We start from the raw sequence: 10,945 nt of genomic DNA, 5'->3' as shown, positions 1-10,945 counted from the left end.
ACTAATTGTTTATTAGTGAGTTAGTCTGCAGAATCTGTAGTGGATGCGTGTAAAGCAGTGGTTTTCAAAGTGGGGTCCAAGGGACCCTCATGCTTTCTTGAGGGGGTTCTGAATGTCCCCTTACATTTCTGTAACTCCTGAGTGTACAAAATGGAACCAAATGGACCCCTAATGGTCCATTTGTATACTCTCAGAGATATGGGGGTCATTGAAATTAAAATGTCTTAGAAGTAAGGAGTTGGATGCAAACCAAAAGACAAACAAGCCCAAATGTGAGAGGGGAGAATGAGAGACTCCAAAAGTAATGAAGACTGCTGTCACTATGCGAGTCAGGAGGGAGTGCAGGACAGAAAGACCAAGGCAGACTAGTTCAGATACAAGGAGTTTTCTTGTCTTTATTATGACAAAAACCAGGGAACACAAGGAGCTAGGAAGGCACTTGCAAGTTTCACTTGTAAAAGCACAAGAAGAAAGCCTACATACACCGAATCAAGGAGACTAGATCAAACACTAAGATACTAACAGACAACTACATACAACAGACAGACTGGCAGTGAAGGGCAAACAGAAACACATCGGAGACACAGGTGCTTATCTATGGACAATCAACACACGATTGGCTAGGGCCAAACAAGACACAGGTGAACAACATTTGCAAATGACATGGTGAGACAAGACAGGTAGCAGCAAACAGGAAACACTCAGACATCACTACAAAACAAAAGGTACACAAGTGTAAATTAAAACTAGAACTAAGAAGATGTATTTCTAACATATGTAAAGAAACACAACTGTATTGTAAAACACCAAGTATAACTAAGAAACAAGGAACACAACAAGAAAACACAACAGTTATTGTTAAAAAAAACATCTGTTGGAACATTTTTCTCTGCACCCAGATTTACTCTTTCATTGAGATCAAACAGAGAGATGTTTAATGTCATCAAAATACAAATCCGTTATTGTCATATCTTATAGTCATTAAATAGAGTTGCATCTTCCATATCAGTGTGGCTCAGGAGATATACCAGGGATTTATAAGCTGAAGGTTTAGAGTTTGAAACTCCTTAATATAAGTTTTCACTCTCAATCTAAAATCGAAGAGGTTGGTTAAGTATTGCATTCTTACGTGAGTTTTCCATGTTCGTGTGGTATTATTCAGGGTTTTATAAATAAAAGGTTCAGGGATCAAACCTCATGAAGAACATTATCATCACTCTATCTAAATTCTAAAAGGGGGGTTAAATATTACAATCTCGGTTGCATCTTCAATGCCAGTGCGGCTCAAACGTTAAATCAGTGGTTTATAAACATAAAGTTTAAGGGCCAAAACTCCAGAAGAAAAAAATTCACCCTCCGTCTAAATTCTCAAAGGTGGTGAACTAATACATTCTTTATTGCATCTTCCATGCCAGCTAGCATGTGAGATAAATCAGTGATTTATGAACTGTTGGTTAAAGGTTCAAAACTCCTAAAAAATACTTTTTCACTCTCCATCTAAATTCTAAAAGGTGGGTTAAGTATCACATTCTTAGTTAATTATTACATTCTCAATTCCATCTTCCATGCTAGCATGGCATGTGAGTCAGGAGTACAAACCATGGCTCAAATGATGAATCAAGGGTTTATAAACAGAAAGTTTAAGGAGCAAAAATCCAGAAGGAAAGAAATCCCTCTCCGTCTAAATTCTCAAAGGTGGGCTAAGTATTACATTCTCAGTTAATCATTACATTCTCAATTGCATGTTGAATGCTAGCATGGCACATGAGTCAGGGGTACAAACCATGGCTCAAATGATAAATCAGGGGTTCATAATCTGAATATTCTGGGTTCAAAACTCCCGAAGAACATTTTTCACTTTCCATCTAAATTGTGAAAAGTGAGTTAACTATTACATGCCCGTTTGCATCTCTTATGTCAGTGTGGCTCAATAGATGAATCAGGGGTTTATAATCCAAAGGTTCTGGGTTCAAAGCTTACAAAGAGCATTTTTCACTTTCCATCTAAATTGTGAAAGGTGTGTTAAGTATTACATTCCCGATTGCTTCTTCCAAGCTAGCATGGCTCAAATGATAACTCAGGGGTTTCAAATCCGGGGTTTCTGGGTTCAAAGCTCCCAAAGAGCATTTTTCACTTTCCATCTAAATTGTGAAGGTGAGTTAACTATTACATTCCCGATTGCTTCTTGCATGCTAGCATGGCTCAAATGATAAATCAGGGGTTTCAAATCCGAAGGATTTGAGTTCAAAGCTCCCAAAGAGCATTTTTCATTTTCCATCTAAATTGTAAAAGGTGAGTTAACTATTACATTCCCGATTATATCTCCTATGCCAGTGTGGCCCAATAGAAGAATCAGGGGCTTATAATCCAAAGGTTCTGGGTTCAAAACTCCCAAATAGCATTTTTCACTTTCCATCTAAATTGTAAAAGGTGAGATAATTATTACATTCCCAATTTCATCTTCTATGCCAGCGTGGCTCAATAGATGAATCGGCGGTTTATAGACCAAAGGTTCAGGGTTCAAAACTCAACTAATACAAAAGACCACTCCAACAACTAATACAAAATATCTCAAACAACCAAAAAAACAATCAATACAAAACTTCAAAGTCCCTCAATAAAAAAAACATAAAACAGTGGGCAAAAAAATAACACTAATAAGTCAGCTATAATACTAATAATGTCAATGACATACAACACAAATTGCTTTGCTTATTATGTAAATGTATTAAGCTCCTCCCACTGGAGGTGGGCTTTACCCATGCTCCTCCCCCTCCTACCGGAGCTAAAAGAGGGCGTGAGGAGGGAGGCGGGCTGATTCCACTCTCCTCGCCTTAAAAAGAGCAAAGATAGAGATTTACCAGGACCAAGATTCAAACCCCCAACCTTCCACCTACGAGGCCTCTCCTTTTCTCTTGAGCCACCAGGCTTTTCACACTAATTAGAAACTCGAGGTAATATTTGAAGTTTAAGGGAGAGGTGGCAGGTCAAAAGTTGAAAGTCTACAGCAAACACCTCTCCCCCTGACAGAATGACTGAATCTACTAGATTAACGGATGATTATGACACAACTCTTTTGAGTTTTAGGTTATTGTTAAAAACCATCTGTTGAAAAAAACAAACATGCAACAGATGGTTGGAGAGCAAACAGAGGGATGTTTAATGTTATCAAAACACATTCGTTATTGTCATATCTTAAAGTCATTTATCAATTTCAGAAGACCAAAACTAGCAGTTTTAATCAAGAGTGTGAACCTGGCTCAGCTGAGTTCAAACAAAATAAGAACAATACACTTAAACACAGGATTGATTATGAATATAAAGACAAAGGCTAATTAACTAATTGTTTATTAGTGAGTTAGTCTGCAGAATCTGTAGTGGATGCGTGTAAAGCAGTGGTTTTCAAAGTGGGGTCCAAGGGACCCTCATGCTTTCTTGAGGGGGTTCTGAATGTCCCCTTACATTTCTGTAACTCCTGAGTGTACAAAATGGAACCAAATGGACCCCTAATGGTCCATTTGTATACTCTCAGAGATATGGGGGTCATTGAAATTAAAATGTCTTAGAAGTAAGGAGTTGGATGCAAACCAAAAGACAAACAAGCCCAAATGTGAGAGGGGAGAATGAGAGACTCCAAAAGTAATGAAGACTGCTGTCACTATGCGAGTCAGGAGGGAGTGCAGGACAGAAAGACCAAGGCAGACTAGTTCAGATACAAGGAGTTTTCTTGTCTTTATTATGACAAAAACCAGGGAACACAAGGAGCTAGGAAGGCACTTGCAAGTTTCACTTGTAAAAGCACAAGAAGAAAGCCTACATACACCGAATCAAGGAGACTAGATCAAACACTAAGATACTAACAGACAACTACATACAACAGACAGACTGGCAGTGAAGGGCAAACAGAAACACATCGGAGACACAGGTGCTTATCTATGGACAATCAACACACGATTGGCTAGGGCCAAACAAGACACAGGTGAACAACATTTGCAAATGACATGGTGAGACAAGACAGGTAGCAGCAAACAGGAAACACTCAGACATCACTACAAAACAAAAGGTACACAAGTGTAAATTAAAACTAGAACTAAGAAGATGTATTTCTAACATATGTAAAGAAACACAACTGTATTGTAAAACACCAAGTATAACTAAGAAACAAGGAACACAACAAGAAAACTCAACAATTATTGTTAAAAAAAACATCTGTTGGAACATTTTTCTCTGCACCCAGATTTACTCTTTCATTGAGATCAAACAGAGAGATGTTTAATGTCATCAAAATACAAATCCGTTATTGTCATATCTTATAGTCATTAAATAGAGTTGCATCTTCCATATCAGTGTGGCTCAGGAGATATACCAGGGATTTATAAGCTGAAGGTTTAGAGTTTGAAACTCCTTAATATAAGTTTTCACTCTCAATCTAAAATCGAAGAGGTTGGTTAAGTATTGCATTCTTACGTGAGTTTTCCATGTTCGTGTGGTATTATTCAGGGTTTTATAAATAAAAGGTTCAGGGATCAAACCTCATGAAGAACATTATCATCACTCTATCTAAATTCTAAAAGGGGGGTTAAATATTACAATCTCGGTTGCATCTTCAATGCCAGTGCGGCTCAAACGTTAAATCAGTGGTTTATAAACATAAAGTTTAAGGGCCAAAACTCCAGAAGAAAAAAATTCACCCTCCGTCTAAATTCTCAAAGGTGGTGAACTAATACATTCTTTATTGCATCTTCCATGCCAGCTAGCATGTGAGATAAATCAGTGATTTATGAACTGTTGGTTAAAGGTTCAAAACTCCTAAAAAATACTTTTTCACTCTCCATCTAAATTCTAAAAGGTGGGTTAAGTATCACATTCTTAGTTAATTATTACATTCTCAATTCCATCTTCCATGCTAGCATGGCATGTGAGTCAGGAGTACAAACCATGGCTCAAATGATGAATCAAGGGTTTATAAACAGAAAGTTTAAGGAGCAAAAATCCAGAAGGAAAAAAATCCCTCTCCGTCTAAATTCTCAAAGGTGGGCTAAGTATTACATTCTCAGTTAATCATTACATTCTCAATTGCATGTTGAATGCTAGCATGGCACATGAGTCAGGGGTACAAACCATGGCTCAAATGATAAATCAGGGGTTCATAATCTGAATATTCTGGGTTCAAAACTCCCGAAGAACATTTTTCACTTTCCATCTAAATTGTGAAAAGTGAGTTAACTATTACATGCCCGTTTGCATCTCTTATGTCAGTGTGGCTCAATAGATGAATCAGGGGTTTATAATCCAAAGGTTCTGGGTTCAAAGCTTACAAAGAGCATTTTTCACTTTCCATCTAAATTGTGAAAGGTGTGTTAAGTATTACATTCCCGATTGCTTCTTCCAAGCTAGCATGGCTCAAATGATAACTCAGGGGTTTCAAATCCGAGGTTTCTGGGTTCAAAGCTCCCAAAGAGCATTTTTCACTTTCCATCTAAATTGTGAAGGTGAGTTAACTATTACATTCCCGATTGCTTCTTGCATGCTAGCATGGCTCAAATGATAAATCAGGGGTTTCAAATCCGAAGGATTTGAGTTCAAAGCTCCCAAAGAGCATTTTTCATTTTCCATCTAAATTGTAAAAGGTGAGTTAACTATTACATTCCCGATTATATCTCCTATGCCAGTGTGGCCCAATAGAAGAATCAGGGGCTTATAATCCAAAGGTTCTGGGTTCAAAACTCCCAAATAGCATTTTTCACTTTCCATCTAAATTGTAAAAGGTGAGATAATTATTACATTCCCAATTTCATCTTCTATGCCAGCGTGGCTCAATAGATGAATCGGCGGTTTATAGACCAAAGGTTCAGGGTTCAAAACTCAACTAATACAAAAGACCACTCCAACAACTAATACAAAATATCTCAAACAACCAAAAAAACAATCAATACAAAACTTCAAAGTCCCTCAATAAAAAAAACATAAAACAGTGGGCAAAAAAATAACACTAATAAGTCAGCTATAATACTAATAATGTCAATGACATACAACACAAATTGCTTTGCTTATTATGTAAATGTATTAAGCTCCTCCCACTGGAGGTGGGCTTTACCCATGCTCCTCCCCCTCCTACCGGAGCTAAAAGAGGGCGTGAGGAGGGAGGCGGGCTGATTCCACTCTCCTCGCCTTAAAAAGAGCAAAGATAGAGATTTACCAGGACCAAGATTCAAACCCCCAACCTTCCACCTACGAGGCCTCTCCTTTTCTCTTGAGCCACCAGGCTTTTCACACTAATTAGAAACTCGAGGTAATATTTGAAGTTTAAGGGAGAGGTGGCAGGTCAAAAGTTGAAAGTCTACAGCAAACACCTCTCCCCCTGACAGAATGACTGAATCTACTAGATTAACGGATGATTATGACACAACTCTTTTGAGTTTTAGGTTATTGTTAAAAACCATCTGTTGAAAAAAACAAACATGCAACAGATGGTTGGAGAGCAAACAGAGGGATGTTTAATGTTATCAAAACACATTCGTTATTGTCATATCTTAAAGTCATTTATCAATTTCAGAAGACCAAAACTAGCAGTTTTAATCAAGAGTGTGAACCTGGCTCAGCTGAGTTCAAACAAAATAAGAACAATACACTTAAACACAGGATTGATTATGAATATAAAGACAAAGGCTAATTAACTAATTGTTTATTAGTGAGTTAGTCTGCAGAATCTGTAGTGGATGCGTGTAAAGCAGTGGTTTTCAAAGTGGGGTCCAAGGGACCCTCATGCTTTCTTGAGGGGGTTCTGAATGTCCCCTTACATTTCTGTAACTCCTGAGTGTACAAAATGGAACCAAATGGACCCCTAATGGTCCATTTGTATACTCTCAGAGATATGGGGGTCATTGAAATTAAAATGTCTTAGAAGTAAGGAGTTGGATGCAAACCAAAAGACAAACAAGCCCAAATGTGAGAGGGGAGAATGAGAGACTCCAAAAGTAATGAAGACTGCTGTCACTATGCGAGTCAGGAGGGAGTGCAGGACAGAAAGACCAAGGCAGACTAGTTCAGATACAAGGAGTTTTCTTGTCTTTATTATGACAAAAACCAGGGAACACAAGGAGCTAGGAAGGCACTTGCAAGTTTCACTTGTAAAAGCACAAGAAGAAAGCCTACATACACCGAATCAAGGAGACTAGATCAAACACTAAGATACTAACAGACAACTACATACAACAGACAGACTGGCAGTGAAGGGCAAACAGAAACACATCGGAGACACAGGTGCTTATCTATGGACAATCAACACACGATTGGCTAGGGCCAAACAAGACACAGGTGAACAACATTTGCAAATGACATGGTGAGACAAGACAGGTAGCAGCAAACAGGAAACACTCAGACATCACTACAAAACAAAAGGTACACAAGTGTAAATTAAAACTAGAACTAAGAAGATGTATTTCTAACATATGTAAAGAAACACAACTGTATTGTAAAACACCAAGTATAACTAAGAAACAAGGAACACAACAAGAAAACTCAACAATTATTGTTAAAAAAAACATCTGTTGGAACATTTTTCTCTGCACCCAGATTTACTCTTTCATTGAGATCAAACAGAGAGATGTTTAATGTCATCAAAATACAAATCCGTTATTGTCATATCTTATAGTCATTAAATAGAGTTGCATCTTCCATATCAGTGTGGCTCAGGAGATATACCAGGGATTTATAAGCTGAAGGTTTAGAGTTTGAAACTCCTTAATATAAGTTTTCACTCTCAATCTAAAATCGAAGAGGTTGGTTAAGTATTGCATTCTTACGTGAGTTTTCCATGTTCGTGTGGTATTATTCAGGGTTTTATAAATAAAAGGTTCAGGGATCAAACCTCATGAAGAACATTATCATCACTCTATCTAAATTCTAAAAGGGGGGTTAAATATTACAATCTCGGTTGCATCTTCAATGCCAGTGCGGCTCAAACGTTAAATCAATCAGTGGTTTATAAACATAAAGTTTAAGGGCCAAAACTCCAGAAGAAAAAAATTCACCCTCCGTCTAAATTCTGAAGTAATACATTCTCTATTGCATCTTCCATGCCAGCTAGCATGTGAGATAAATCAGTGATTTATGAACTGTTGGTTAAAGGTTCAAAACCCCTAAAAAAAACTTTTTCACTCTCCATCTAAATTCTAAAAGGTGGGTTAAGTATCACATTCTTAGTTAATTATTACATTCTCAATTCCATCTTCCATGCTAGCATGGCATGTGAGTCAGGAGTACAAACCATGGCGAAGAAGCATATGAAGAAAAAAATGTCTATGGGGTGTCAGAGATTAAACAGTTCTTATGGAAAACAAAAAACATGAGGATGGTCAAAGTTGAAAAACTTCACTTTTTGTGAAGGCTGCCAGATTAAATATGAAGTTAACAGGAAGAGGGTGTTTTATCAAGCAAGAGATTTTCAGGTTTAAAAAATTGGTGCAGAGAGTTGACTTTGGGTTCCTTCGCTGTGCTGAGTCTCTGGTACTTGGAAGGATCTCTGGTTGGTGGGGCCAGGATGGACCTATAACACAGTCCAACATCAGGACTCACTCACAGACTGTGTGACAGTGGTCATGGCTGAACCCTCTGTATCAATTGGATGTTTATTGTTTCTAGAATGTGGGAGGATTGATCTGTTTTAATTGTGAAATGTAAAATGTTGTGTTGTTTTTAAGGAAAGGTGGCTGAAAAACATAGGTTTGGCAGGTTTACGTTGCAAAAATGGAACAAAACAATATATATATTTTTCAATATCTTTGTTAATCTATGTTTTTTAAATAATCTAAATCTAAAGTAATTTAACTCGTCTAAATCTTAACTATGGTCTTTTGAAAAAAAATCACATTGCAATGCTTTGTATAATGTAGGGCTTAATTTGTTAATCTATGTTTTTTTATGTATACTCTTAATCTAAATCTAAGTACCTTAACTAAAGTTTTTAATTAATTACATTGTAGTAAAAAGTGCAATAGTTGCCTCTGAGATGTTATAGAGTATAACAACATTTCCCATTCCAGACAGCTTTGACCAAAGTTGCTAATTATCATGTGAATGCTGCAGTATCTCTCTACAGCACAGCCATTCACAACCAATGACTTTCCTTCTCAGTTTGGCCATCACAATTTTGAAATCTTAACTGCCATCCACTGCAGCCAGATGAAAATCAGTTGACTTGACTAGCTGACTGACTCAACATACTTGAATTAAGGTAAGCTTCAAGCCTACATGACGTATTTATAAATTGTTAGTAGGATACATTATATTGTATTGCACTAGTATCACAAGAGCATAATATTATATGCCATGGAATACTGTAGCAGGAAACCTGGAACACTTTATGTCGTAATTGTGAAATTTGTTTGTTTTTGCAAACTAACTGAATTTGCATTTATCAATTACGTGTCTGCAGAGTTGTCAGATTATTTGTTTTTTGAAAGAAAAAATCCTCTGTTATATGTATTAAGTTTACAGTTTCCCCTTTGTTATCTTTGAGTTAATACATACATTTCCTTTGTGTTTTACTTAGTTTTTAGGCTACTTCAGAACTAAGGACTGAGAATTCCACTGATTCCACATTGCCCGCGGGCTGTGTGTGTCCACCCAAGGAGAGAAGGCCTTTATGCTTTTATAGTCCCAACTAACTTTGTGAATCATTCTGTTTGCAGGAGACTGTGAGCCGTTTACACAACTCTGAAAACAATGCCCTGAGACTTGATTCACAAGAAAGGTAATGAATTGTTTGTTTGTATCACTGTGTAATTTACCCCAGCTAAATAATAACAATGCATAACATTTATATCAGTGTTGTGTTCTAGTTTTTTTATGAAGGTATACTATGTTTATTCCCTGCCTCCCAACGCACGGCATGCGCGCGTCTATAATGAATTAAATGTAAAAAACGCTGTTTTGAACAGTTTATGAAGGTGTACGGTGGCGACGAAAAAAAATCTCAAGGTATACGGCGTACACAGCATCTGACGGTAGAACCCACCACTGATTTATATAGCGCTTTTCTTAGTACCCAAAGTCGCTTTACAACAAAACAAAACAAACAACTTTATCAGGAGAGAAATTCTTAAAAAGGCTAAAAAGAAAACATTAAGCTAAGACTAAGGGAGATTTGAATTAGGGGGAAGGTGGAGTTTGATATAGGCTTTGAACAGGACAGGGGTGGAGGTGTGAGTTCCAAATGGAGGGGGCTGCAGTCTGCACTCTGCAACTGGTGGCAGTGTGTCTGCTCTGGAATCAACTAACATGCTGCTTTTCTATTTTCAGTATCAATTCTCCACGATGAAGAGGACGGCATCGTAGATGGACGGGCGGTGTGGATTGTTTCACCTCCACCCGAGAGAGATGAGGAGCTTTCTGCTTTATGCCAGGTGCTTCAGGAGAGGAAAGACAACCGAAGAGACCCACGTTCCCTTCATCACCACCGCGTGCAGCGAGACACACTGGGACAGAACAGCTCCTTTTTAGCTCTCTTATACAGTAACTGTTAAGTTGTCCAGTTTGGTGGAGGGACTCCAAAGAGAAGCAGAGAGGCCGTTCAGCGAGACACTGCATGAGAGACAGAACTGCGAGAGAGAGAGAGAGAGAGAGAGAGAGAGAGAGAGAGAGAGAGAGAGAGAGAGAGAGAGAGAGAGAGAGAGAGAGAGAGAGAGAGAGAGCCCACTCACACCTTGCCCACTCACACCTTCCAACAAAAAGAACAATCAAATACTGCCATTGTGATTTGCATATCAAATTAACATGAATGGCCATGGCTGCATATCAGTGAGGGGCCACACAAAAAGGGTCGAATCCCCAAAACAGGATAAGAACAGGAGAAATGGAAGAACAGGAGACGTCCAGGAGATGGGGTCAAATAACAGGATTCTCCTGGTGAGAACAGAAGGGTTGGCAGGTCTGTTCATAAGGA

This window comes from Gymnoscopelus braueri, assembly GCF_963280865.1.
Source record: "Gymnoscopelus braueri genome assembly, chromosome: 23".
In the NCBI taxonomy this organism is placed as follows: Eukaryota; Metazoa; Chordata; class Actinopteri; order Myctophiformes; family Myctophidae; genus Gymnoscopelus; species Gymnoscopelus braueri.
Note: the sequence above shows the minus strand (reverse complement) of the source record.